Source organism: Chlorocebus sabaeus, chromosome 13 (assembly GCF_047675955.1).
Source record: "Chlorocebus sabaeus isolate Y175 chromosome 13, mChlSab1.0.hap1, whole genome shotgun sequence".
Classification (NCBI taxonomy): Eukaryota; Metazoa; Chordata; class Mammalia; order Primates; family Cercopithecidae; genus Chlorocebus; species Chlorocebus sabaeus.
The window spans coordinates 39,302,304-39,325,156 of NC_132916.1; the positions used below are offsets into that span (position 1 = coordinate 39,302,304).

The window sequence follows — 22,853 nt, forward strand, 5'->3', positions numbered from 1 at the left end:
TACAAGGCAATTCACAGAGCAGCCCAGTTTTGTTGGAGGAGAGTCAACTCTCCAAAGCTGATTCAGAGGAATGTTGACTCAGGCTGTTGGGACCTTAAACAGATTACATGTCCAGAACTGTTCCTTTGGGTTTGAGGACTGCTAAAATCTAGTTGGATCGGTAAGTAACTCTGCCAGTCAATCTTATGTTGTGAATTACTATCCTTAGGGATGGAATGTTCTTTTGTCTCAAAAACAAAGTAGAGAAGGAAAAGACACCATAAAACATGTTGTTCTTTTACTCATAATCTTTAATGACTTCCTTATTTCCTAGAGCAGTGGAAACATTTTCATTTGTTTTAAATATGTAGCATTTTGGCTTATATTTTTTAAATTTTGTTTTATAAATTGAATAACTCATTCAAGTAATAATACTACTAATAACAACAATACTGCTAACCCTAGTATTACTAATAATACCTAAAACTTAAATAGTAGTGACCAGTGCCAGTCACAGTTCTAAGAGAATGGATTTTTTAAAATATATTTTTACTTAATCCTTTCAATAACACTTAATGGGTGTTTTTACAATAACTCACTTTAAGAGGAGGTTAAATAATGTGCCAAGCAAGTATGTGGTAGATTCCTGTTACATAATACATGTATAAAATGTCTAAACAGAAGCATATAATAATTTAAGTTGCACAATTACAAAGCTTGAAGGTCACTGTGCTTGAAAGTAACTATTCAAAATTTGAAGAATATAGGTGTGGCAGGAGGGAGAAAGGAAGGAAAGACAAGAGTCAAGAATTATTAGTGAGTATTGTGATTATCCATGACCTCTTTAATGTTATATGTTTTCACATGTATATATTGCTTCCCCCATCCACACAAGACCATACACTCTCATTATTTCTAAACAACACCCTATTCCTCCCTTCTAAGCCTATTCCCTTCACTCCTAACTGAAATGCTTTTTCATCAAACAATTCTGTAAACCTTACCCATCCTGTTTAAGGTCACTATTGTGTGGCACTCAATCCAGAGGATATCCCCTGCCCTTAGGTAGAGGCCATGTGGGGTCTGCCACTCTCAGCCCTGCACTCCTATGGAATTTTACCTCATTTAGATATGGCTTCCTAACCTGATAGTGTTTGCCAAAAAAAAAAAAAAAAAAAAATGGCCCTCCTTAACTTCAGTATTTAGAAGTAGGGAAAGTAGGGAAATATGCCTTACTGTCTTTTCATCTCCCAAAATAGATGTAGTATTGCAAAAGAAACATTTTCTAGCAATTAGAGTCGACCATCAGTGAAAAGCTGAACTCTTTTTCACTCAAATTATTTCAGAAAAAGAAGAGATTTCTGTCTGCCAGTGACATGCTAGAAGACAATTAGTCCAGATGATCTCTGAAGTCTCTTACAACTTCAATATCATGTGGCTGTTTGACTTTTAAAGAGTCAAGTTGAGAAACGTAATGTTAATTAACTAGTTTAGATAATTATTTAAAAATATATGCATTGTTTATTTACATAAGCTGAAGGCAGGGTTAAAAGCAAGGCAGCTTAGGAAACGAATTTATAGAGGGTCAATGAGAAGTAGACATCAAGCCAAAAGTGTATGAAAAGGAAGGCAAAAAGAGCAATTCTATATTTTGAAAGTAGTTGACAGCAAACATGTTATTTTTTATTTTACTATGCTTTCTACATCATTCCACTGAGAAGATGTAGTCCAAAACATCATTATAGAAATTCAGTAAATAAATATATATATATGTATATTTAGATATACCTATACATATATATAAAGTAGAAACATCTCATTTTGATTATTCCATTTTGGATTTCATGTGTTTTTCTTTAATTTTAATTTTCACAAATTAAAAATGAAAATATGTGTATTTCTGACATCTAATGAGCTCAAATAAGTAATAACTGACTATTGAAGATATTAAGAGAACATAATAACTGCATTTTATAATATTGAAAATGGGATTAACATGTATTTTAAAAAGTAAAAGTATATAATTACTAAAGAAGGTCTTTAATCATTACACTATTGATATTTTTCACTTTTGAAAATTAATCATTCAAAGTGGAGTCAATTTTAGAAATTTTATAAATAAAAACCGACGGATATATTAGAGACATCCAGTATTGCATCGTACTTCACGGCCAGGATTCACAGGACTTTGCTTCCCCAGTTTTCATATTGTGAGTCAATTTCCCCCACGATACTCTGACCTGAGCATGTTAAAGTACGGTGAGCATTTACATTTACATACCCTTACCTAGAAAATATTAACTGTGAAGTAAACAGTTAGTTGAATAAATGTAACTCAATTAATACTAAATGCATGAAAGAATGAGAAATTACATAACTTCACTCGAAAGCTATATTTTCTATCCAACATTCCTTCTAGCCTACTAGTTTGTATCTCTAAGGTTGTTGCTGCTGACCATTTCAATATTAAAAATATATCAGTGAATAACTGTTATAAGCTAATATTACAAACATGCAGAGACCTAAGTCTTTTTCCTTGACACATATGTAAGAAAACGGGCTAAAAATATTACCTTATAAAGAAAAGAAACAATCGTTTTGCATAAAAAGTTTCAGTCTTTGGTAAAGCATAAAAAATATTGATATCTTCCAGCATGCAAAAGTTTTTATATACATTTATTCTACGTTTCCCTTGTTTAAAACATGTTACTGTACTAAAACAAGTAAATTAATTCCACCTAGATCATTTTTATATTTTGAAACACTAAATATCTAACAGTTGAGACATCCAACTTGGAAATTATGATCAATGGATTAGGAAAACATATTTCCATACTTCATTTATAAGAACTTTAGTGTTCATAAGTCCAAGTTTACATATTTTGTAGTACATTTAAGTATTCTGACCTAGAATTAATATGGAAACCCTAAAAAGATATGGAATTTTGCTTTGCATGTTTTCACAGAAGCCATGTTTTGGTCCTACAGAAAATTTTCTAATGTTTGCCATCCCAGAAATATGATGAAATATGCATATAGGTCTAAAGAAGTGAGAGGCAAACTATGACATCCATGCAAAGGGACAAAGAAAATAAGTAAATTTTGTGTCTAGCTATTGTAAATGGGAGCTTCATGACTTGAACTTGTGGAATAAAGAACATCATTTATCGTTTACAGATGTAATTATGTTCTTTATAACAGACTGATGTGAATAATTACTAGGTAATTTTACCAGCCTTCAATTTAAAAACCTGTAGTTCTGTTATAAAAAGCAAAGACCATGAACAATTCAGACTTTGTAAATCTTTGTAATCTAAAGACCCGTGGTGTATCATTTTCTGTGTTTCCTAGATTCCCAGGAGAATATTGGTTATCAATGAACAGTTGATTCTTTTTTTTATTTTTGCATAAGTTATTGGCATACAGGTGGTATTTGGTTACATGAGTAAGTTCTGTAGTGGTGATTTGTGAGACTTTGGTGCACCCATCCCCCAAGCAGTATACACTGCACCATATTTGTCATCTTTTATCCTTCGCAATCCTCCTGCTCTTCCCCTCAAGTCCCCAAAGTCCATTTTATCATTGTTATGCCTTTGTGTCCTCATTGCTTTGTTCCCACGTATAAGTGAGAACATACAATGTTTGGTTTTCCATTCCTGCATTACTTCACTTAGAATAATAGTCTCCAATCTCATCCAGGTCACTGAAAATGCTGCTAAATCATTCCTTTTTATGGCTGCAAAGTACTCCTTTGTACACATGTACCACAGTTTCTTTATCCACTTGTTGATTGATGGGGGTTTAGGTTGGTTCCACAATTTTGCAATGGTGAATTGTGCTGCTATAAATATGAATGTGCAAGTGTCTTTTTCAAATAATGACTTCTATTCCTCTGGGTAGATACCCAGTAGTGGGATTGCTGGATCAAAAGATAGTTCTACATTTAGTTCTTTAAGGAAACTCCACACTGTTTTCCATATTCCATAGTGGCTGTACTAGTTTACATTCCCACCAGCAGTGTAGAAATGTTCCCTGTTCACCACATTCATGCCAACATCTACTGTTTTTTGACTTTTTGATTATGGCCGTTCTTGCAGGAGTAAGGTGGTATCATGCTGTGGTTTTGATTTGCATTTCCTTGATCATTAGGGATGTTGAGCATGTGTTCATATGTTTGTTGGCTATTTGTAGATCTTCTTTTGAGAATTGTCTATTCATATCCTTAGCCCACTTTTTGATGGGATTGTTTTTCTCTCTTTTTTTTTTTTTAATTCATTTATTATTATTATACTTTAAGTTGTAGGGTACATGTGCATAACGTGCAGGTTTGTTACATACGTATACTTGTGCCATGTTGGTGTGCTGCACCCATCAACTCGTCATTTACATCAGGTATAACTCCCAATGCAATCCCTCCCCCCTCCCCCCTCCCCATGATAGGCCCCAGTGTGTGATGTTCCCCTTCCCAAGTCCAAGTGATCTCATTGTTCAGTTCCCACCTATGAGTGAGAACATGCAGTGTTTGGTTTTCTGTTCTTGTGATAGTTTGCTAAGAATGATGGTTTCCAGCTGCATCCATGTCCCTACAAAGGACACAAACTCATCCTTTTTTATGGCTGCATAGTATTCCATGGTGTATATGTGCCACATTTTCTTAATCCAATCTGTCACTGATGGACATTTGGGTTGATTCCAAGTCTTTGCTATTGTGAATAGTGCTGCAATAAACATACGTGTGCATGTGTCTGATGTAAAGGACCTCTTCAAGGAGAACTACAAACCACTGCTCAGTGAAATAAAAGAGGACACAAACAAATGGAAGAACATACCATGCTCATGGATAGGAAGAATCAATATCGTGAAAATGGCCATACTGCCCAAGCTAATTTATAGATTCAATGCCATCCCCATCAAGCTACCAATGAGCTTCTTCACAGAATTGGAAAAAACTGCTTTAAAGTTCATATGGAACCAAAAAAGAGCCCGCATCTCCAAGACAATCCTAAGTCAAAAGAACAAAGCTGGAGGCATCACGCTACCTGACTTCAAACTATACTACAAGGCTACAGTAACCAAAACAGCATGGTACTGGTACCAAAACAGAGATATAGACCAATGGAACAGAACAGAGTCCTCAGAAATAATACCACACATCTACAGCCATCTGATCTTTGACAAACCTGACAGAAACAAGAAATGGGGAAAGGATTCCCTATTTAATAAATGGTGCTGGGAAAATTGGCTAGCCATAAGTAGAAAGCTGAAACTGGATCCTTTCCTTACTCCTTATACGAAAATTAATTCAAGATGGATTAGAGACTTAAATGTTAGACCTAATACCATAAAAATCCTAGAGGAAAACCTAGGTAGTACCATTCAGGACATAGGCATGGGCAAAGACTTCATGTCTAAAACACCAAAAGCAACAGCAGCAAAAGCCAAAATTGACAAATGGGATCTCATTAAACTAAAGAGCTTCTGCACAGCAAAAGAAACTACCATCAGAGTGAACAGGCAACCTACAGAATGGGAAAAAAATTTTGCAATCTACTCATCTGACAAAGGGCTAATATCCAGAACCTATAAAGAACTGAATCAGATTTATGAGATAAAAATAAACAACCCCATCAAAAAGTGGGCAAAGGATATGAACAGACAGTTCTCAAAAGAAGACATTCATACAGCCAACAGACACATGAAAAAATGCTCATCATCACTGGCCATCAGAGAAATGCAAATCAAAACCACAATGAGATACCATCTCACACCAGTTAGAATGGCGATCATTAAAAAGTCAGGAAACAACAGGTGCTGGAGAGGATGTGGAGAAATAGGAACACTTTTACACTGTTGGTGGGATTGTAAACTAGTTCAACCATTATGGAAAACAGTATGGTGATTCCTCAAGGATCTAGAACTAGATGTACCATATGACCCAGCCATCCCATTACTGGGTATATACCCAAAGGATTATAAATTGTTTTTCTCTTAATGTTTTTTTCGAGTTTGTTGTCGATTCTGGCTATTACTCCTTTCTCAGATGTATAGATTGTGAAGATTTTCTCCCAGTTTGTGGGTTGTTTACTCTGCTGTCTAATCCTTTTGCTGTACAAAAGCTATTTAGTTTATTTAGATCCCAGCTATTTATTTTTGTTTTTATCGCATTTGCTTTTGGGTGGTTGGTCATGAAATCCTTGCCTAAGCCAATGTCTTGAAGGGATTTTTTTCCAATGTTATCTTGTAGAATTTTTATAGTTTCAGGTCTGGGTTTAAGTCTTTAATCCATATTGAGTTGATTTTTGTATAAGGTGAGAGGTGAGGATCCAGTTTTATTCTCCTACATGTGACTAGCCAATTATCCCAGGGCCATTTGTTGAAAAGGATGTCCTTTCCCCACTTTATGTTTTCGGTTGCTTTGTTGAAGATCAATAGGCTGTTAGTATTTAGGTTTATTTCTGAGTTCCTTATTTTGTTACACTGGCCTATGCGCCTATTTTTATACCAATATCATGCTGTTTTGGTGACTATGGCCTTATAGTATAGTTTGAAATCAGGTAGTGTGATGCCTCAAGATTTGTTATTTTTGCTTAGTCTTGCTTTGACCCTGCAGGCTCTTTTTAGGCTCCTTATGAATTTTAGAATTGTTTTTTCTAATTCTGTGAAGAATGATGGTGGCATTTTAATGGGGATTTCATTGAATTTGTGGATTGCTTTTGGCAGAATGGTCATTTTCACAATATTGATTCTACCCATCCATGAGCATAGGATATATTTCCATTTGCTCATGTCATCTATGGTTTCTTTCAGCAGTGTTTTGTAGTTTTACCTGTAAAGGTCTCTGGATTCTTTGGTTAGGTATATTGCTATTTTAATTTTTTGTAGCTATGGCAAAAAGGGGTTGAGTTCTTGATTTGATTCTCCACTTGGTCCCTGTTGGTGTATAGAAGAGCTATTGATTTGTGTATATTAATCTTGCATCCAGAAACTTTGCTGAATTCTTTCATCAGTTCTAGGAGCTTTCTAGAGGAGTCCTTAGGGTTTTCAAGGTAAACTATCATATCATCAGCAAACAGTTACACTTTGACTTTCTCTTCACTGATTTGAATGCCTGTTATTTCTTTCTCTGGTCTGATTGCTCTGGCTAGGATTTCCAGTACTATGCTGAAGAGGAGTGGTGAGAGTGGGTATCTTGTCTTGTTCAATTCTCACAGGGAATGCTTTCGACTTTTACCCATTCAGTATTATGTTGGTGGTGGTTTGTCATACATGGCTTTTATTACATTAAGGTATGTCCCTTGTATGCTTATTTTGTTGAGAGTTTTAATCATAAAGGGAAGCTGAATTTGTCGAATTATTTTCATCTATTGAGATGATCATGTGATTTTTGTTTTTATTTCTGTTTATGTGGCTTATCACATTTATTGACTTGTGTATGTTAAACCATCCCTGCATCCCTGGTATGAAACACACTTGATCATGGTGAGCTGTCTTTTTGATATGTTGTTGGATTCAGTTAGTATTCAGTATTTTGTTAAGGATTTTAGCATCTATGTTCATCAGTTATATTGGTCTGTAGTTTTCTTTTTTGATTGTGTCCTTTCCTAGTTTTGGTATTAGAGTGATGCTGGCTTTATAGAACGAGTTAAGGAGGGATTCTTCTTTCTCTATCTTGTGGAATAGTGTCAGAAGGATTGGTAGGAACTCTATTTTGAATGTCTGTTGTGAATCCATCTGGTGTTGGACTTTTACTTTTGGTAATTTTTCAATTACCTTTTCAATCTTGGTGCTTATTTGTGGTCTGTTCAGGGTATCTAATTCTTCCCTTTTTTAAGCTAGGAGAGTTGTATTTTTCCAGGATTTTATCCACGTGTTCTAGGTTTTCTGGTTTATATGCATAAAAGTGTTCATAATAGTCTTTAATGATCTTTTGTATTTCAGTGGTGTCAGTTGTAATAACTCTTGTTTTCTTAGTGAGGTTATTTGGATTTTCTCTTTCTTGTTTGCTTAATCTTGCTGATGGTCTATCAATTTTATTTATCTCTTCAAATAAACAGCTTTTTGTTTCATTTATCTTTTGTAACTTTTTGTTTATTTCAATTTTATTTAGTTCTGCTCTGATCTTGGTTATTTACTTTCTTCTACTGCGTTTGGGTTTGGTTTGTTCTTGTTTCTCTACTTCCTTGAGATGTGGCCTTAGATTGTTTGTGCTCTTTTGGACTTTTTGATGTAGGCATTTAGGGCTATGAACTTTCCTCTTAGCACCATATTTGCTGTATCCCAGAGGTTTTGATAGGTTGTATCATTATTGTCATTCAAGTCAAATAATTTTTTAATTTTCATCTTGATTTGGTTTTGACCCAGTGCTCATTCAGGAGCAGGTTATTTAATTTCCATGTATTTGCATGGTTCTGAAGTTTCCTTCTGGAGTTGATTTCTAGTTTACTTCCACTGTGGTCTGAGAAAGTGCTTGATATAATTTGATTTTTTAAAAGTTTATTAAGGCTTGTTTTATGACCTGCTACACGGTCTATCTTAGAGAAAGTTACATGCACTGATGAATAGAATGTGTATTCTGCAGTTATTAGATGAAACGTTCTGTATACATCTGTTAAGTTCATTTGTTCCAAGGTATAGTTTAAATTCATTGTTTCTTTGTTGACATTCTGTCTTGATGACTTGTCTAGTGCTGTCAGTGGAGTATTGAAGTCCCCCACAATTATTGTGTTGCTGCCTATCTCATTTCTTAGGTCAGGTAGTAATTGTTTTACAAATTTGGGAGCTCTAGTGTTAGGTGCATATGTGTTTAGGATTGTGATACTTTCCTGTTGTAAAGGTCTTTTACCATTATATAATGTCCCCCTTTGTCTCTTTTAACCACTATTGCTTTAAAGTTTGTTTTGTTTGATATAAGAATAGCAACCCCTGCTTGCTTTTGGTGTCTATTTGCATAAAATGCCTTTTTCCAGCCTTCAAGTTTATGTGAGTCTTTCTATACTATGAATCTCCTTAAGGCAGCAGATAGTTGGTTGGTGAGTTCTTATTCATCCCATGGTTCTGTATCTTTCAAGTGGAGCATTTAGGCCTTTTACATTCGATGTTAGCATTGAAATGTGAGGTACCATTGCATTCATCAAGCTCTTTGTTCCCTGAGTACTTTGGGATTTTTTGTTGTTGTTGTTGTTTGCTTTTGCTTTTTAGCTTGTATTTTTGTTTTATAGGTCCTGTGAGATTTATGCTTTAAAGAGGTTCTGTTTTGATGTGTTTCCAGGATTTGTTTCACAATTTACAGCTCCTTTTAGCAGCTCTTGTAGTTGAGGCTTGGTAATGGTGAATTCTCTCAGCATTTCTTTGTCTGAAAATGACTGTGTCTTTCCTTCATATATGATGTTTAGTTTCGCTGGATACAAAATTCTTGGGTGATAATCGTTTTGTTTGAGGAGGCTGAAGATAGGGCCCCAATTCCTTCTAGTTTTTATGGTTTCTGCTGAGAGTTAATCTCATAGGTTTCTGGTGTTAATCTGATAGGTTTTCCTTTATAGGTTATCTGGTGCTTCTGTCTCACAGCTCTTGATTCTTTCATTTTAACAGTGGATAACCTGATAACAATGTGCCTAGGTGAAGATTTATTTTGTGATGAATTTCCCAGGTGTCGTTTGTGCTTCTTGTATTTGCATGTCTAGGTCTCTAGCTAGGCTGGGGAAGTTTTCCTCAATTATTCCCCCAAATATGTTTTCCAAGCTTTTAGAGTTCTCTTCTTCCTCACAAAGGCCGATTATTCTCATATTTGGTCATTTAATATAACCATGGACTTCTTGGAAGCTTTCTTCATATTTTCATATTTTTTCTTGGTCTCTGTCAGATTAGGTTACTTTGAAGACCATGTCTTTGAGCTCTGACTTTCTTTCTTCTACTTCTTCAATTCTATGCTGAGACCTTCCAGAGCATTTCATATTTCTAAAAGTGTGTCCAAAGTTTCCTGAATTTTTTATTTTTCCTTTAAGCTATCTATTTCACTGAATTTTCTCCCTTCACTTCTTGTACTGTTTTTTGGATTTTCTTTCATTGGGCTTCATCTTTCTCTGGAGTCTCCCTGATTAACTTAATAACTAACCTCCTGATTTTTTTTTTTTTTTTTCAGGTAAATCAGGGATTTCTTCTTGATTTGGATCCATTGCTGGCAAACTAGTGTGATTTTTGGGGGGTTGTTGAAGAGCATTGTTTTGCCATATTATCAGTGTTGGTTTTCTGGTTCCTTCTCATTTGGGTAGGCTCTGTCGGAGGAGATGTCTAGGGCTGAAAGACTGTTGCTTGGATTATTTTGTCCCACGGGGTATTCCTTTGATGTAGTACTCTCCCCCTTTTCCAATGGATGTGGCTTCCTGTGAGCCAAACTGCAGTGACTGTCATCTCTCTTCTGGGTCTAGCCACCCAGCAAGTCTATGGGGCTCTGGGGGTTGTCTGCACAGAGTCCTGTGATATGAACTATCTATGGGTCTCTCAGGTGTGGATACCAGTGCCTGTTCTGGTGGAGGTGGCAGAGGGTACAATGGACTCCGTGAGGGTCCGTAGCTTTGGTGGCTTAATGCTCTACTTTTGTGTTGGTTGGCCTCCTGCCAGGAGGTGGCGCTTTGCAGAATGCATCAGCTGTAATAGTGTGGTGGTGGGCAGGGCCCTCAAACTCCTATGATTCTATGCCCTTTGTCTTCCACAACCAGGATGGATAGGGAAGAACCATCATGTGGGGGTGGGGCTAGGCATGTCTGAGCTCAGACTCTCCTTAGGCAGGTCTTGTTGTGGCTGCTGTGGGGGATGGGGGTGAGATTCCCAGGTCACTGGCTGTTGTGTATCTAGGAGGATTATGGCTGCCACTGCGGAGTCATGAAGAGGTCAGAGAAGTTGGGGAAAGCCAGCAGTCATAGGCCTCACCCAGCATCCATGCAAATCGAAGGGCCAGTCTCACTCCCACTGTACCCCCATCAACATCTCTAAGTCCATTTCCAGCTGAAAAGTGAGAAGGGCTTGAAAACTTGCCCGAGGCTATCTGCCTCCCAGCTGCCAAAGAAAAGGGCTTTAGTTCTTCCCTGACCTGTGAAGTCTGCACACCTGATTCACGCCCCCCACCCCCCCGCCCCACCCGGAGTTCTGGTCAGAAGGCTTCTTCCCCCATTCAAATTGTTACAATGTTTGGCTAGAGAATTCCTTCTCCCTGTGGACTTTTACCCCTTGCTCCTCTGGCCACCCTCCCAATGGACTTCTGTGGTGCCAGGCAGGAATGAGCTGCTCGGGGACCCAGGGAGCTCCCAGGTCCTTACTCCTGTTTCCTCTACCCTTGTATTTCACTTGGCTCTCTAACTTGACTCAGCGCCAGGTCAACTCAGAAACTTCTGCAAACAGACCTTCAGCTTCTCCAGTGGTGGTGTGTGTTCAGAACAGGAGGGTCTCCCTTTCCCACTTCTGCAGTTGGGGCACTCACAGTATTTAGGGCATCTTCCAGGTCCTATAGGAACAGAGCACTTCCGTCAGAGGGTCTGTGGGTCCTCTCGGGATTGCTGGTTTGTTCTTGAAGTCTATCTGGAGCTAATATTCACAGTGCAAGCCTCCAGATGCTGCTCTGTCTGGAGCAGCAATCTAGTCCTGCCCACATCCCCCAGGATCCAATAGCTGACTCTTGAGCAACTTGGGTTTCACCTGTACCGGTCCACTTATACATGAATTTTCTTTTGCCTTTGCCACTCCTCATACGACAACACCAACCAATCTTCCTCCTTGCCCTCCTCCTCAGGCTACTCAACATAAAAAATTGAGGATTCAGACCTGTATAATGACCTGTTTCTACTTAATGAATGTAAATACACTTTCTTTTCCTTATGATCTTAATACTTTTTCTCTCTCTTACTTTGTTATAAGAATACAGTATGCAATACTTATACAAAGTATGTATTATCCAGAATGTGTTATCAAAATACATTACAAAATATGTATTGACTGCTTATATTATTGGTAAGGTTTCTAGTCAACAGTAGGCTTTTAGTAGTTAGTTTGCTGGGAAGTCAAAAGTTATATGTAAATTTTTGACTGTGCAGGGTATCAGTGTCTCTAACCCCCACATTGTTCAAGGGTCAGTTGTACTTGTGTGCAATTATTTATCAATGGTGCTTTCTGTCTATGTATCTGTGGTCTCTTAGCTTTCCTCCTCCTATTTCTTCCTTAGAATAACATTGTTTGCATATACACATTATAGAAACATGAAACCCAAATTCACATTCAGTTTTGCACTCAATAACAAAATTTAGAAATTTCAGTGAGAATCCAATAAGTGTCTATACATTAAATTGATATTGACTTTGACATCCTCAAACTCTCTTACCTGTCCCATATTCAAATTCAAAACATAAAAATCATATATATATAGACACACATGTTATATATCAAAGTATACGTTTGTGTGTATATGTGTGTGTATCTGTATGTATGTGTGTGTGTATAGATAGATAGATAGATAGATAGATAGATAGATAGTGTGTGTGTGTGTGTATAAAGTTATTTTTAAAGTTAACATTCCTGAGAGGTTTATATTATAACTAATGACAAAGAGGCAGATGATATTTTGGTTCTACTAAAAAAAAAATGTATGCTAGTGAAGAAAACAAACATACAGGAACACCAAAATTTATGATGTGATAGTTGAAATCTCTTTCATAATAAAAACATGTTTGCACCAGGTTCTGTTTCAGCATTTGGTATGTTGCAAGTATTTTTATTGAAGCTATCCCATCAGAGCTATTTTAACACATTGATCACCTAATTTTCTTTTCACTCTGAATGCTGATTAATGATATGAAACCTGCCATTACAATGGACTGGGGAAAATGCATTGTGGGACTCCAGTTAGGATACTGAGGACATTTCACAACTTTTAGGGCAAAGCTTGCCAAAATGCAATCTATCCAAAACAGCCAGGAAAATATTTCTTCCTTGTTTATGGATGATGCCGTGTAGCTTTACTGACTCATAATGGAGCTGTAGCCTTTTTATTTCAACAATTAAACACCAAAAAGAAAAATAAAACTGCTGTGTGGGATCTTCCCTCATAAATGGCTTCATGTTAAGATTTCCTATCTAAGAGCCACAACAAGTCTGATGTCTGGAAAAGCAAAACTTTCCTTTGGTATAATAAAAAAATGTTTATAAGAAAAGGAAGCATATTAATCACAGAAATAAGTGCAAGGTGAGTTATTTTGAAGTAAAATTAAAATATATAAAATCAAAGAAAAAATATTCATGTTAAATTTTCCAAATATACAAACTTTATTTAGCAAAAATAAAAATATGATCACCAATATACTTTCCACAGAAATGCCATCAGTGCGTTGATTAGAATGTATCAGATCTCTAGAGAGAATGAGTACTTTTTTTCTATTACAACCCATAAGCACAACTTACAATAAGAGACAACACACACTAATAGCTTTATCAAAAAAAGGAGAAATAGCATTTAGAGATGCAAAACATCATTCTGAGGTTTTCCAGGTACCATAATGATAGTTTTTCTTACCATTGAATATTCATGACACCTCATAAAACTAATGATAAACATAAAAATTGATGTGAACGTTTGACTAATCTGCTCTTATTTGTTTGGAAGAGCTGTCGTAATTGCCTGGTTTGTAAATTAAACATCTGCTATGGGAATAAACAAAAACATAACTGAGCATATTCAAATAAATTGAATTCACTCTGGTTTCATAAATTTTATTATATGGGCTCATCAATTTTATTACACCTGAGTGCAACATTGCTGCCAAAGTGAATGCATTTTTAGATGTCCTATTTGTAAGAATAAATGCTTTCTTTTTATAATAAAATGCAGGTATTATTTAGACCATTTTTAAAAGAGCGTTTCAATAGCCAAGCTCAATAGATTGATGTGATCTGCCATATTGGTTGAACATGAGTGGGAGCTCCACTACCAGATGCCTTAAGAGCTTCAGTGGACCATTAAAATCATACCTATATTGAAGCAGCACATATCAAACAAGATAACAATAATTTCACTTTAGCCAAATTAATCTGTCTAATGTTGGGCAAAGCCATATTTTTCTAGCTTCTTAACCGTACAAAATGAAACATATTGCAGAACAATTAACCAGATCAAGGGAAACAGTGAAAGAAACCAAGTGGGCTTGGCAAAATATGGGAGTCATGCATTTGATGTAATTATATATATTTTTTCTTCTGTAGACAATTCCTTAGTTATGCAAACCTACTAAAATGATTTACATCTATATTTCAATTTTCTGTAGAGATTACCAAGATAAATTCAGTATTTAAAGCAACAGATAGTAAGTCATAGCTGGAAATAACACTTTGCTGCTACAGCTACTAAACCCAATATTAGAATGACTGCCTGTGAAAAGAAATGGTGGAAAGTAGCATAAGACAGAATATAAAATGGCTTAGAAATCCCTGACTTTGGATATTTGTAAGGTGTGTTCCACATTATTCTGAGAATTATAAAATGACAATGAAAGACATATTGTGTGATGATTCCCCTTCAATGTTTGCATAAAAATGACACAAACATGCTGACATAGTATATTTCATTTTAAAAAGAAAAGCAGAATTTTCAGTTAGCAGGGAAACTCAGAACTTCAAATTTACTTCATTGATATTACAGGTGCTGACCTAGAGGCTTGATGCCTGTTACTCTGACAAGCTAGGCCTTTTTTTGGTTCCCGCTTTCTCTAAGAAAGGAAGCAATTCCATCATTGCTCAATCAGGAGCTGTGTAACCTGAAGGAGGTCTCTGGAAGCTTCAAGAAGGGATATTCTCTTGACTGCAATTTGTCAAAAATTCCAATTATGAAATGTATTTCACTTAGGACTTCTCATTTCTAGGTTTCTGTTATAAACTGAGAAAGACTTTTGAGTCAAGCAGGAAATGGCAAGATTTTAATCAAGGTTCCAGGCCAGTGATTCAGAAGTTGAATCACCCAGTAATCTAAAAAATATATATAATATGAAAGAAAAATCACCAATATTTTCTGAGAGAAACATAATCAAACACAATTGATGGGTTCATGCAAAGATAGTGTCTGATTAGATTAAAGTTGATTGGTTAGTTAATTGTCACTGACTCAGAACATTTTAAAAAATTCATGTCATACCCAGCTGGAGAGAACATGGAAGAAATACCAACCCCAACTTGTACACTGTTCAAGAAGTTTTGATTTAGTAACAACAATACTCTTAGAGAGGAAATTCATCTTGTTTTAGTTCACTAGATATGCTTTTAATAGTATCTGAAATAGTTATTGCTTAATATTTTAAACTTTAAATTTTGAGATATATGTGCAGAACATGTAGGTTTGTTACATAGGTATACACGTGCCATGGTGGTTTGCTGTACCCATCAACCCATCACCTACACTAGGTATTTCTCCTAATGCTATCTTTTCCCTAGACCCCCATTCCCTGACAGGCGCCGGTGTATGATATTCACCTCCCTGTGTCCATGTGATCTCATTGTTCAACTCCCAATTATGAGTGAGAATGTGTGGTGTTTGGTTTTCTTGTCCTCTATTAGTTTGCTGAGGATGATGGTTTCCAGCTTCATCGATGTTCCTGCAAAGGACAGGAACTCATCCTTTTTTATGACTGCATAGTAATCCATGGTGTGTATGTGCTACATTTTCTTTATCCAGTCTATCATTGATGGGCATTTGGGTTGGTTCTAAGACTTTGCTATTGTGAATAGCGCTGCAATAAACATATATATGCATGTATCTTTATAGTAGAATGATTTATAATCCTTTGGGTATATACCCAGTAATGGGATTGCAGGGTCAAATGGTATTTCTGGTTATAGATCCTTGAGGAATCGCTATACTGTTTTCCACAATGGTTGAACTAACTTACAAACCCACCAACAGTGTAAAAGCATTCCTATTTCTTGTTTCCTGAATTTTTAATGATCACCATTTTAACTGGCATGAGATGGTATCTCACTGTGGTTTTGATTTGCATTTCGCTAATGAGCAGTGATGATGAACTTTTTATCATATGTTTGTTCGCTGCATAATACCTTCCTTTGAGAAGGGTCTGTTCACATACTCCACCCACTTTTTGATGGGGTTTTTTTCTTGTAAATTTGTTTAAATTCCTTGTAGATTCTTGGTATTAGCCCTTTGTCAGATGGATATATTGCAACAAATTTCTCCCATTCTGTAAGTTTCCTGTTCGCTGTGGTGATAGTTTCTTTTGTTGTGCAGTAGCTCTTTAATTAGATCCCATTTTTTTCAATTTTGGCTTTTGTTGCCATTGCTTTTCGTGTTTTAGTCATGAAGTCTTTGTGCATGCCTATGTCCTGAATGTTATTGCCTAGGTTTTTTTCTAGGGTTTTTATGTTTTTTGGTCTTACGTTTAAATCTTTAATTCATATTGAGTTAATTTCTGTATAAAGTGTACGGAAGGGATCCAGTTTCAGTTTTCTGCATATGGCTAGCCAGCTTTCCCCACACCATTTATTAAATAGAGAATCCTTTCCCCATTGTTTGTTTTTGTCAGGTTTGTCAAAGATCAGATGGTTGTAGATATGTGGTGTTATTTCTGAGGTATCTGTTCTTTTCCACTGGTCTGTACATCTGTTTTGGTGCCCATACCATGCTGTTTTGGTTACTGTAGACTTTAGTATAAAGTCAGGTAGTGTGATGCCTCCAGCTTTGTTCTTTTTGCCTAGGACTGTTTGGCTATACAGGCTGTCTTTGGTTCCATATGAAATTTTAAGTGGCTTATTCTAATTCTGTGAAGAAAGTGGTAGCTTGATGGGGACAGTATTGAATCTATAAATTACTTTGGGCAGTGTGGTCATTTTCATGATATTGATTCTTCCTATCCATGAGCATGGAATATTTTTCGATTTGTTTGTGTCCGCTTTTATTTCCTTGAGCAGTTTTTAGTTATCCATGAAGAGGTCCTTCACATCACTTATAAGTTGTATTCTTAGGTATTTTGTTCTGTTTTTAGCTATTGTGAATGGGAGTTCACTCATGGTTTGGCTCTCTGTTAGTCTATTATTGATGTATAGGAATGCTTGTGATTTTTGCACATTGATTTTGTATCCAGAGACTTTGCTGAATTTCCTTATCAACTTAAGGAGATTTGGGGCTGAGACGATGGGGTTTTCTAAATATCTAAATCATGTCATCTGCAAACAGATATAATTTGACTTCCTCTCTTCTTATTTGAATAGTCTTTATCTCTTTCTCTTGACTGATTGCCCTGGCCAGAACTTCCAATACTATGTTGAATAGCAGTGGTGAGAGAGGGCATCCTTGTCTCGTTCCAGTTTTTAAAGGGAATGCTTTCAGCTTCTGCACATTCAGTATGATATTGGCTGTGAGTTTGTCATAAATAGCTTTTATTATTTTGAGATACGTTTAATCAATGCATAGTTTATTGAGAGTTTTTAGCATGAAAGGGTGTTGTATTTTGTCGAAGGCCTTTTCTGCATCTATTGAGATAATCATGTGGTTTTTGTCATCGGTTCTGTTTATGTGATGGATTACATTTATTGATTTGCATATGTTGAACCAGACTTGCATTCCAGGGATGAAGCTGACTTGATCGTGGTGGATAAGCTTTTTGATATGCTGCTAGATTTGGTTTGCCAGTATTTTATTGAGGATTTTCAAACTGATGTTTATCAGGGATATTGACCTGGAATTTTCTTTTTTTGTTCGACTCTGCCAGGTTTTGATATCAGGATGATGCTGGCCCCATAAAATGAGTTAGGGAGGAGTCCCTTTTTTCTATTGTTTGGAATAGTTTCAGAAGGAATGGTACTGGCTCCTCTTTCTACTTCTGGTAGAATTCAGCTGTGAATCCATCTGAACCTGGGCTCTTTTTGGTTGGTAGGCTATTAATTACTGCCTCAATTTCAGAACTTGTTACTGTTCCACCCAGGGATTCGACTTCTTCCTTGTTTAGTTTTGGGAGACTGTGTGTGTCCAGGTATTTATCAATTTCTTTGAGATTTTCTAGTTTATTTGTGTGGAGGTGTTTATAGTTTTCTCTGATGGTAGTTTGTATTTCTGTGGGATCAGTAGTGATATCCTCTTTATTATGTTTTCTTATTTCTGTTTGATTCTTCTCTCTTTTCTTCTTTATTAGTCTGGCTAGCAGTCTATGTATTTTGTTGGTCTTTTTAAAAAACCAACCCCTGGATTCACTGATTTTTTGAAGGGTTTTTCTTTTTTCTTGCTCCTTCATTCTGCTCTGATCTTTGTTACTTCTTGTCTTCTGCTAGTTTTTGAATTTGTTTGCTATGTCTCCTTTAGTTCTTTTAATTGCAATGTTACGGTGTCAATTTTAGATCTTTTCCGCTTTCTCCTATGGGCATTTAGTCCTATAAATTTCCCTCTAAACACTGCATTAGCTGTGTCCCAGAGATTCTGTACATTTTGCTTTTCTTCTTATTGGTTTCAAAAGAAATGCTTTTTTTCTTCCTTAATTTTGTTATTTACCCAGTAGTCATTCAGGAACAGGTTGTTCAGTTTCCATGTAGTTGTGTGATTTTCAGTGAGTTTCTTAATCCTGAGTTCTAATTTGATTGCACTGTGGTCTGAGAGACTGTTTGTTTTGATTTCCATTCTTTTGCATTTGCTGAGGAGTGTTTTACTTCCAATTATATGGTCAGTTTTAGAAGAAGTGTGATGTGGTGCTGAGAAGAATGTATACTCTGTTGATTTGTGGTGGAGAGTTCTGTAGATGTCTATTAGGTCCACTTGGTCCAGAACTGAGTTCAAATCCTGAATATCCTGGTTAATTTTCTGTCTGGTTGATCTGTCTAATATTGGGGTGTTAAAGTCTCCCATTACTATTGTGTGGGAGTCTAAGTCTCTTCGTAGTTCTCTAAGAACTTGCTTTATGAATCTGGGTGCTCCTGTATTGGGTGCATATATATGTGGGATATTTAGCTCTTCTTGGTGCATTCATCCCTTTACTGTTATGTAATGCCCTTCTTTGTCTTTTTTTAATCTTTGTTGGTTTAAAGACTGTTTATCAAAGACTAGGATTGCAATCCCTGCTTTTTTATTTATTTATTTATTTATTTATTTATTTTGCTTTCCATTTGCTTGGTAAATATTCCTCTATCCCTTTATTTTGAGCCTATGTGTCCTTGTACATCAGATGAGTCTCCCGATTACAGCACACCGATGAGTCTTGACTCTTTATCCAATTTGCCAGTCTGTGTCTTTTAATTGGGGCATTTAGCCTATTTATAATTAAGGGTCATATTGTTATGTGTGAATTTGATCCTGTCATTATGGTGCTAGCTGGTTATTTGGCCCGTTAGTTGATGCAGTTTCTTCATAGTCAATGATCTTTACAATTTGGCATGTATTTGCAGTGCTGGTACTGGATTTTCCTTTCCATATTTAGTGCTTCCCTCAGGAGCTCTTGTAAAGCAGGCCTGGTGATAACAAAATCTCTCAGAATTTGCTAGTCTGTAAAGGATTTTATTTCTCCTTTGCGTATGAAGCTTGGTTTGGTGTGATATGAAATTCTGGGTTGAAAATTCTTTTCTTTAAAAATGTTGAATATTGGCCCCCATTCTCTTCTGGCTTGTAGGGTTTCTGCAGAGAGATCCACTGTTAGTCTGATGGACTTCCTTTTGTGGGTGACCCGACCTTTCTCTCTGGCTGTCCTTAACATTTTTTCCTTTGTTTCAACCATGATGAATCTGATGATTATGTGTCTTGGGGTTACTCTTCGCAAGGACTATCTTTGTGCTGTTCTCTGTGTTTCCTGAATTTGAATGTTGGCCTGTCTTGCCAGGTTGGGGAAGTTCTCCTGGATAGTATCCTGAAGAATGTTTTTCAACTTGGTTCCATTCTCCCTGTCACTTTCAGGTACACCAATCAAGCATAGGTTTGGTCTTTTCACATAGTCACATATTTTTTGGAATCTCTATTTGTTCCTTTTCATTCTTTTTTCTCTAATATTGTCTTCAAGCTTTATTTCGTTAGGTTGATTTTCAGTCTCTAATATCCTTTCTTCCACTTGATCGATTCTACTGTTGATACTTGTGTATGCTTCACGAAATTCTCGTGCTGTGTTTTTCAGCTCCATCAGGTCATTTATGTTCTTTTCTAAACTGGTTATTCTAGTCAGCAATTCCTCTAATCTTTTTTCAAGGTTCTTAGATTCCTCAAATTGGATTAGAACATGCTCCTTTAGCTCAGAGGAGTTTTTACCCACCATCTGAAGTCTCCTTCAGTCAATCCGTCAAACTCATTCTCTGTCCAGTTTTGTTCGCTTACTGATGAGGAGTTGTGATCCGTTGGAGGAAAATAGGCATTCTGGCTTTGGAATTTTCAGCCTTTTTGCACTGTTTTTTCCTCATCTTTGTGGCTTCATCTACCTTTGGTCTTTGGTGTTGGTGACCTTTGGTTGGAGTTTTTGTTTTTTTGTTTTTTTGTTTTGTTTTGTTTTGTTTTTTTGTGGACATTTGTGCTTTTAGTGGGACCTCCGCCTCCCAAATACAGATTTAACTCTCAATCACATTTTGAGAGGTAGAAAAAATATAGTGCTGCCTCTCATTGTATTGCCAAAAGGAAAAATAATCTTTTTTGATTTCAACATCATAACTAACACCATGTTGAAAGACACATTTTTTTGTGTGCACTCACTAGCATCTATTTATTTTTCAAGTACAATCATTTGATAGTATATTTGTTTTATAGTTTTGCAAACTTTTAAAACTTTAATACATGTTAGTGGTCAGATTTATATATTGTATGTAATAGAATGTGGCATAAACTATTATTCTCTATGTAAGATTCTAAATTTGCCCTTTTTAGTCTTTGTAAGAAATACAGATTTCAATAATTTTATAGCTGTAGGTCATCTGCAAGAGGCTGTTGTAATAATTTGGATTTATGAGACTTTTCTGTTTTATACAAAATATATGAAATATGTTGATTGTTCAGTAATTATTTCTGAGTGAATATTCTGGGCAATGTGCTGTACCAGGAACTGTGAATAAAGCAGTAAAAATGACAGAAAAGCCCTTTACCTGATGGAGCTCACCTACATATGAAGGCAAGCAACATCAAACAATGGATTCCAATCATGCCATTACAATTGTGAGAGGTGCTATGAAGAGGTAGAGCTTCCTAATCTTCAAAGTGCATTTGAATCATCTGGAGATGCTATTAAAATGGAAACTCTTATTCAATAAATCTGGGCAGAGGTCTGAGGTTCTATGTTCCCAGCAAACTTTGCAGTGAGGCCAGCACTGCAGGCTGTTCTACAGCTCACATCTGGACTAACAAGGAGCCAGGGTTGGGCAGAATGTACAGCAGGAACTATGGCTGAATTTAGGAGGTTAAGGATAGCTTTTCTGAGAAGTAATGCACATATTGTCCAGACTTGAAGTAGAAATAGGAGTTAATTGATAATTGAGAAGCAATAGAGAATATTTTGTGTAGAAAGAATAGCAAGTGTGAAGTCCCAGGTAGGAAGAAATCCTGTCACACTCAAGAACATGCAAAGCCAGCATGGTTCCAACACAAAGTCCAGGAGGGAGAGCGAGGGTTGAGGCCAACGGTGTTGTCAGGGATCAAATCACTAAAGGGTAAGGAAGGGATGTTTGGAAGTATTGTGGAGACAGTCTAAAATGTAAGGGATTGGAAAAGGTTTGAGCAAATAGATTCTTGAGGTTGCAGGCAACGGGTTTTGCAGAGGAGAGGAATGCAGTCGAGAGCCAAGACACCAGGAATGTTCTCTGGGGGCACTCTTAGGGGTTTGTAGTCAGAGAGGGGTCTGAGAAGTTAAAAAAATGCTTCTAGGAATCCCCAAAGGATGACATTTAAAGTAAGAGGAGACAAAGGACAGAAGACAAGCAGAGAAAACTCAAAATGTCTTGATGAAGTCACATTAGACAGCAGAGGGGGAACCCAGACTTAGAATGATCATCTAAGCTTTAAGTCTAGCACCACTGTTGTGTAATACAGAATGTGAGAAAGCTTGCTGAGTGGTCAGGAACAAGGGCTTTGAAACCTGTCTGCAGGAGTCAGGACCCACCTTAGCATTCTCCTGGCCCTGTGAATATGAGCAATATTCTTCACGGCTCTGTTGGTAAATGTCCTCATCTTTAAAAGAGTTAATCTAAGTGTCAATGTCTTACGGTGGTTGTGAGGATTAAATGCAACAACACATCAAGAGATTCTTGGTATATATTAGTCAATAAATGTTGACCATTATTATTTGTATTCTTACATAAATCATGTATTTATTGTTGATGTCAGTTTTCTGAGGAGATTGAAGTTCATTATATGCAACAAATTCCCTAATTTAAAGATATTATCATTAAAAGAAATATATTTAATATGGAAATAACACAATTAGAATTATGCAGTTTCCTACTCCACACTTCTTGCACAGGTATCCCTATCATTTGTGTATATGACTATCACTTTTTAACTAGATTTGTACATTGTTCTTTTAGTACTCTAATTGGTATTTTTTGAACATAGCCACCAAAAGCAACTCACGTAGGAGACAGTATCTATATATTATTTCATTTTTTGATAGTTTTTAAGTAAGTTGTATTAGAGACAGTAATTTGCACAAATATATGAAACTGGGTGTTTTTAGAGACTTAAAATTAAGACTACCTTTTCTAGTCTTCCCTTTTGTAGAGTGTGGCCAAAGCGATGAAAGATCTGGCAAATGAGATACACATAAACATGTTATATGGTAGCCTACAAGAAATCTCACTTACGTTTTTGGGCTCTTCTCCCTTTTTCATCTTCCCACTTACTGGAATGTGGATGTGATGCCTGAACTGACATGTCATATAGGAGAATA

At 36.3% G+C, this 22,853-nt stretch overlaps 1 long non-coding RNA gene across 6 annotated transcripts in view; it reads right to left on the minus strand.

The window, feature by feature from the left end:
* Positions 1 to 22,853, minus strand: part of LOC103240529 (uncharacterized) — a 377,357-nt gene that overhangs the window by 115,101 nt on the left and 239,403 nt on the right. For 2 of the 6 annotated variants that reach the window (XR_012095032.1, XR_012095029.1), the window contains exon 5: positions 11,376 to 11,476. The exons of the other annotated variants lie outside the window; for them this stretch is intronic. This is a non-coding gene — a long non-coding RNA (uncharacterized lncRNA). The remainder of the gene's footprint in view (positions 1 to 11,375; positions 11,477 to 22,853) is intronic. 6 annotated transcript variants of the gene reach the window in all.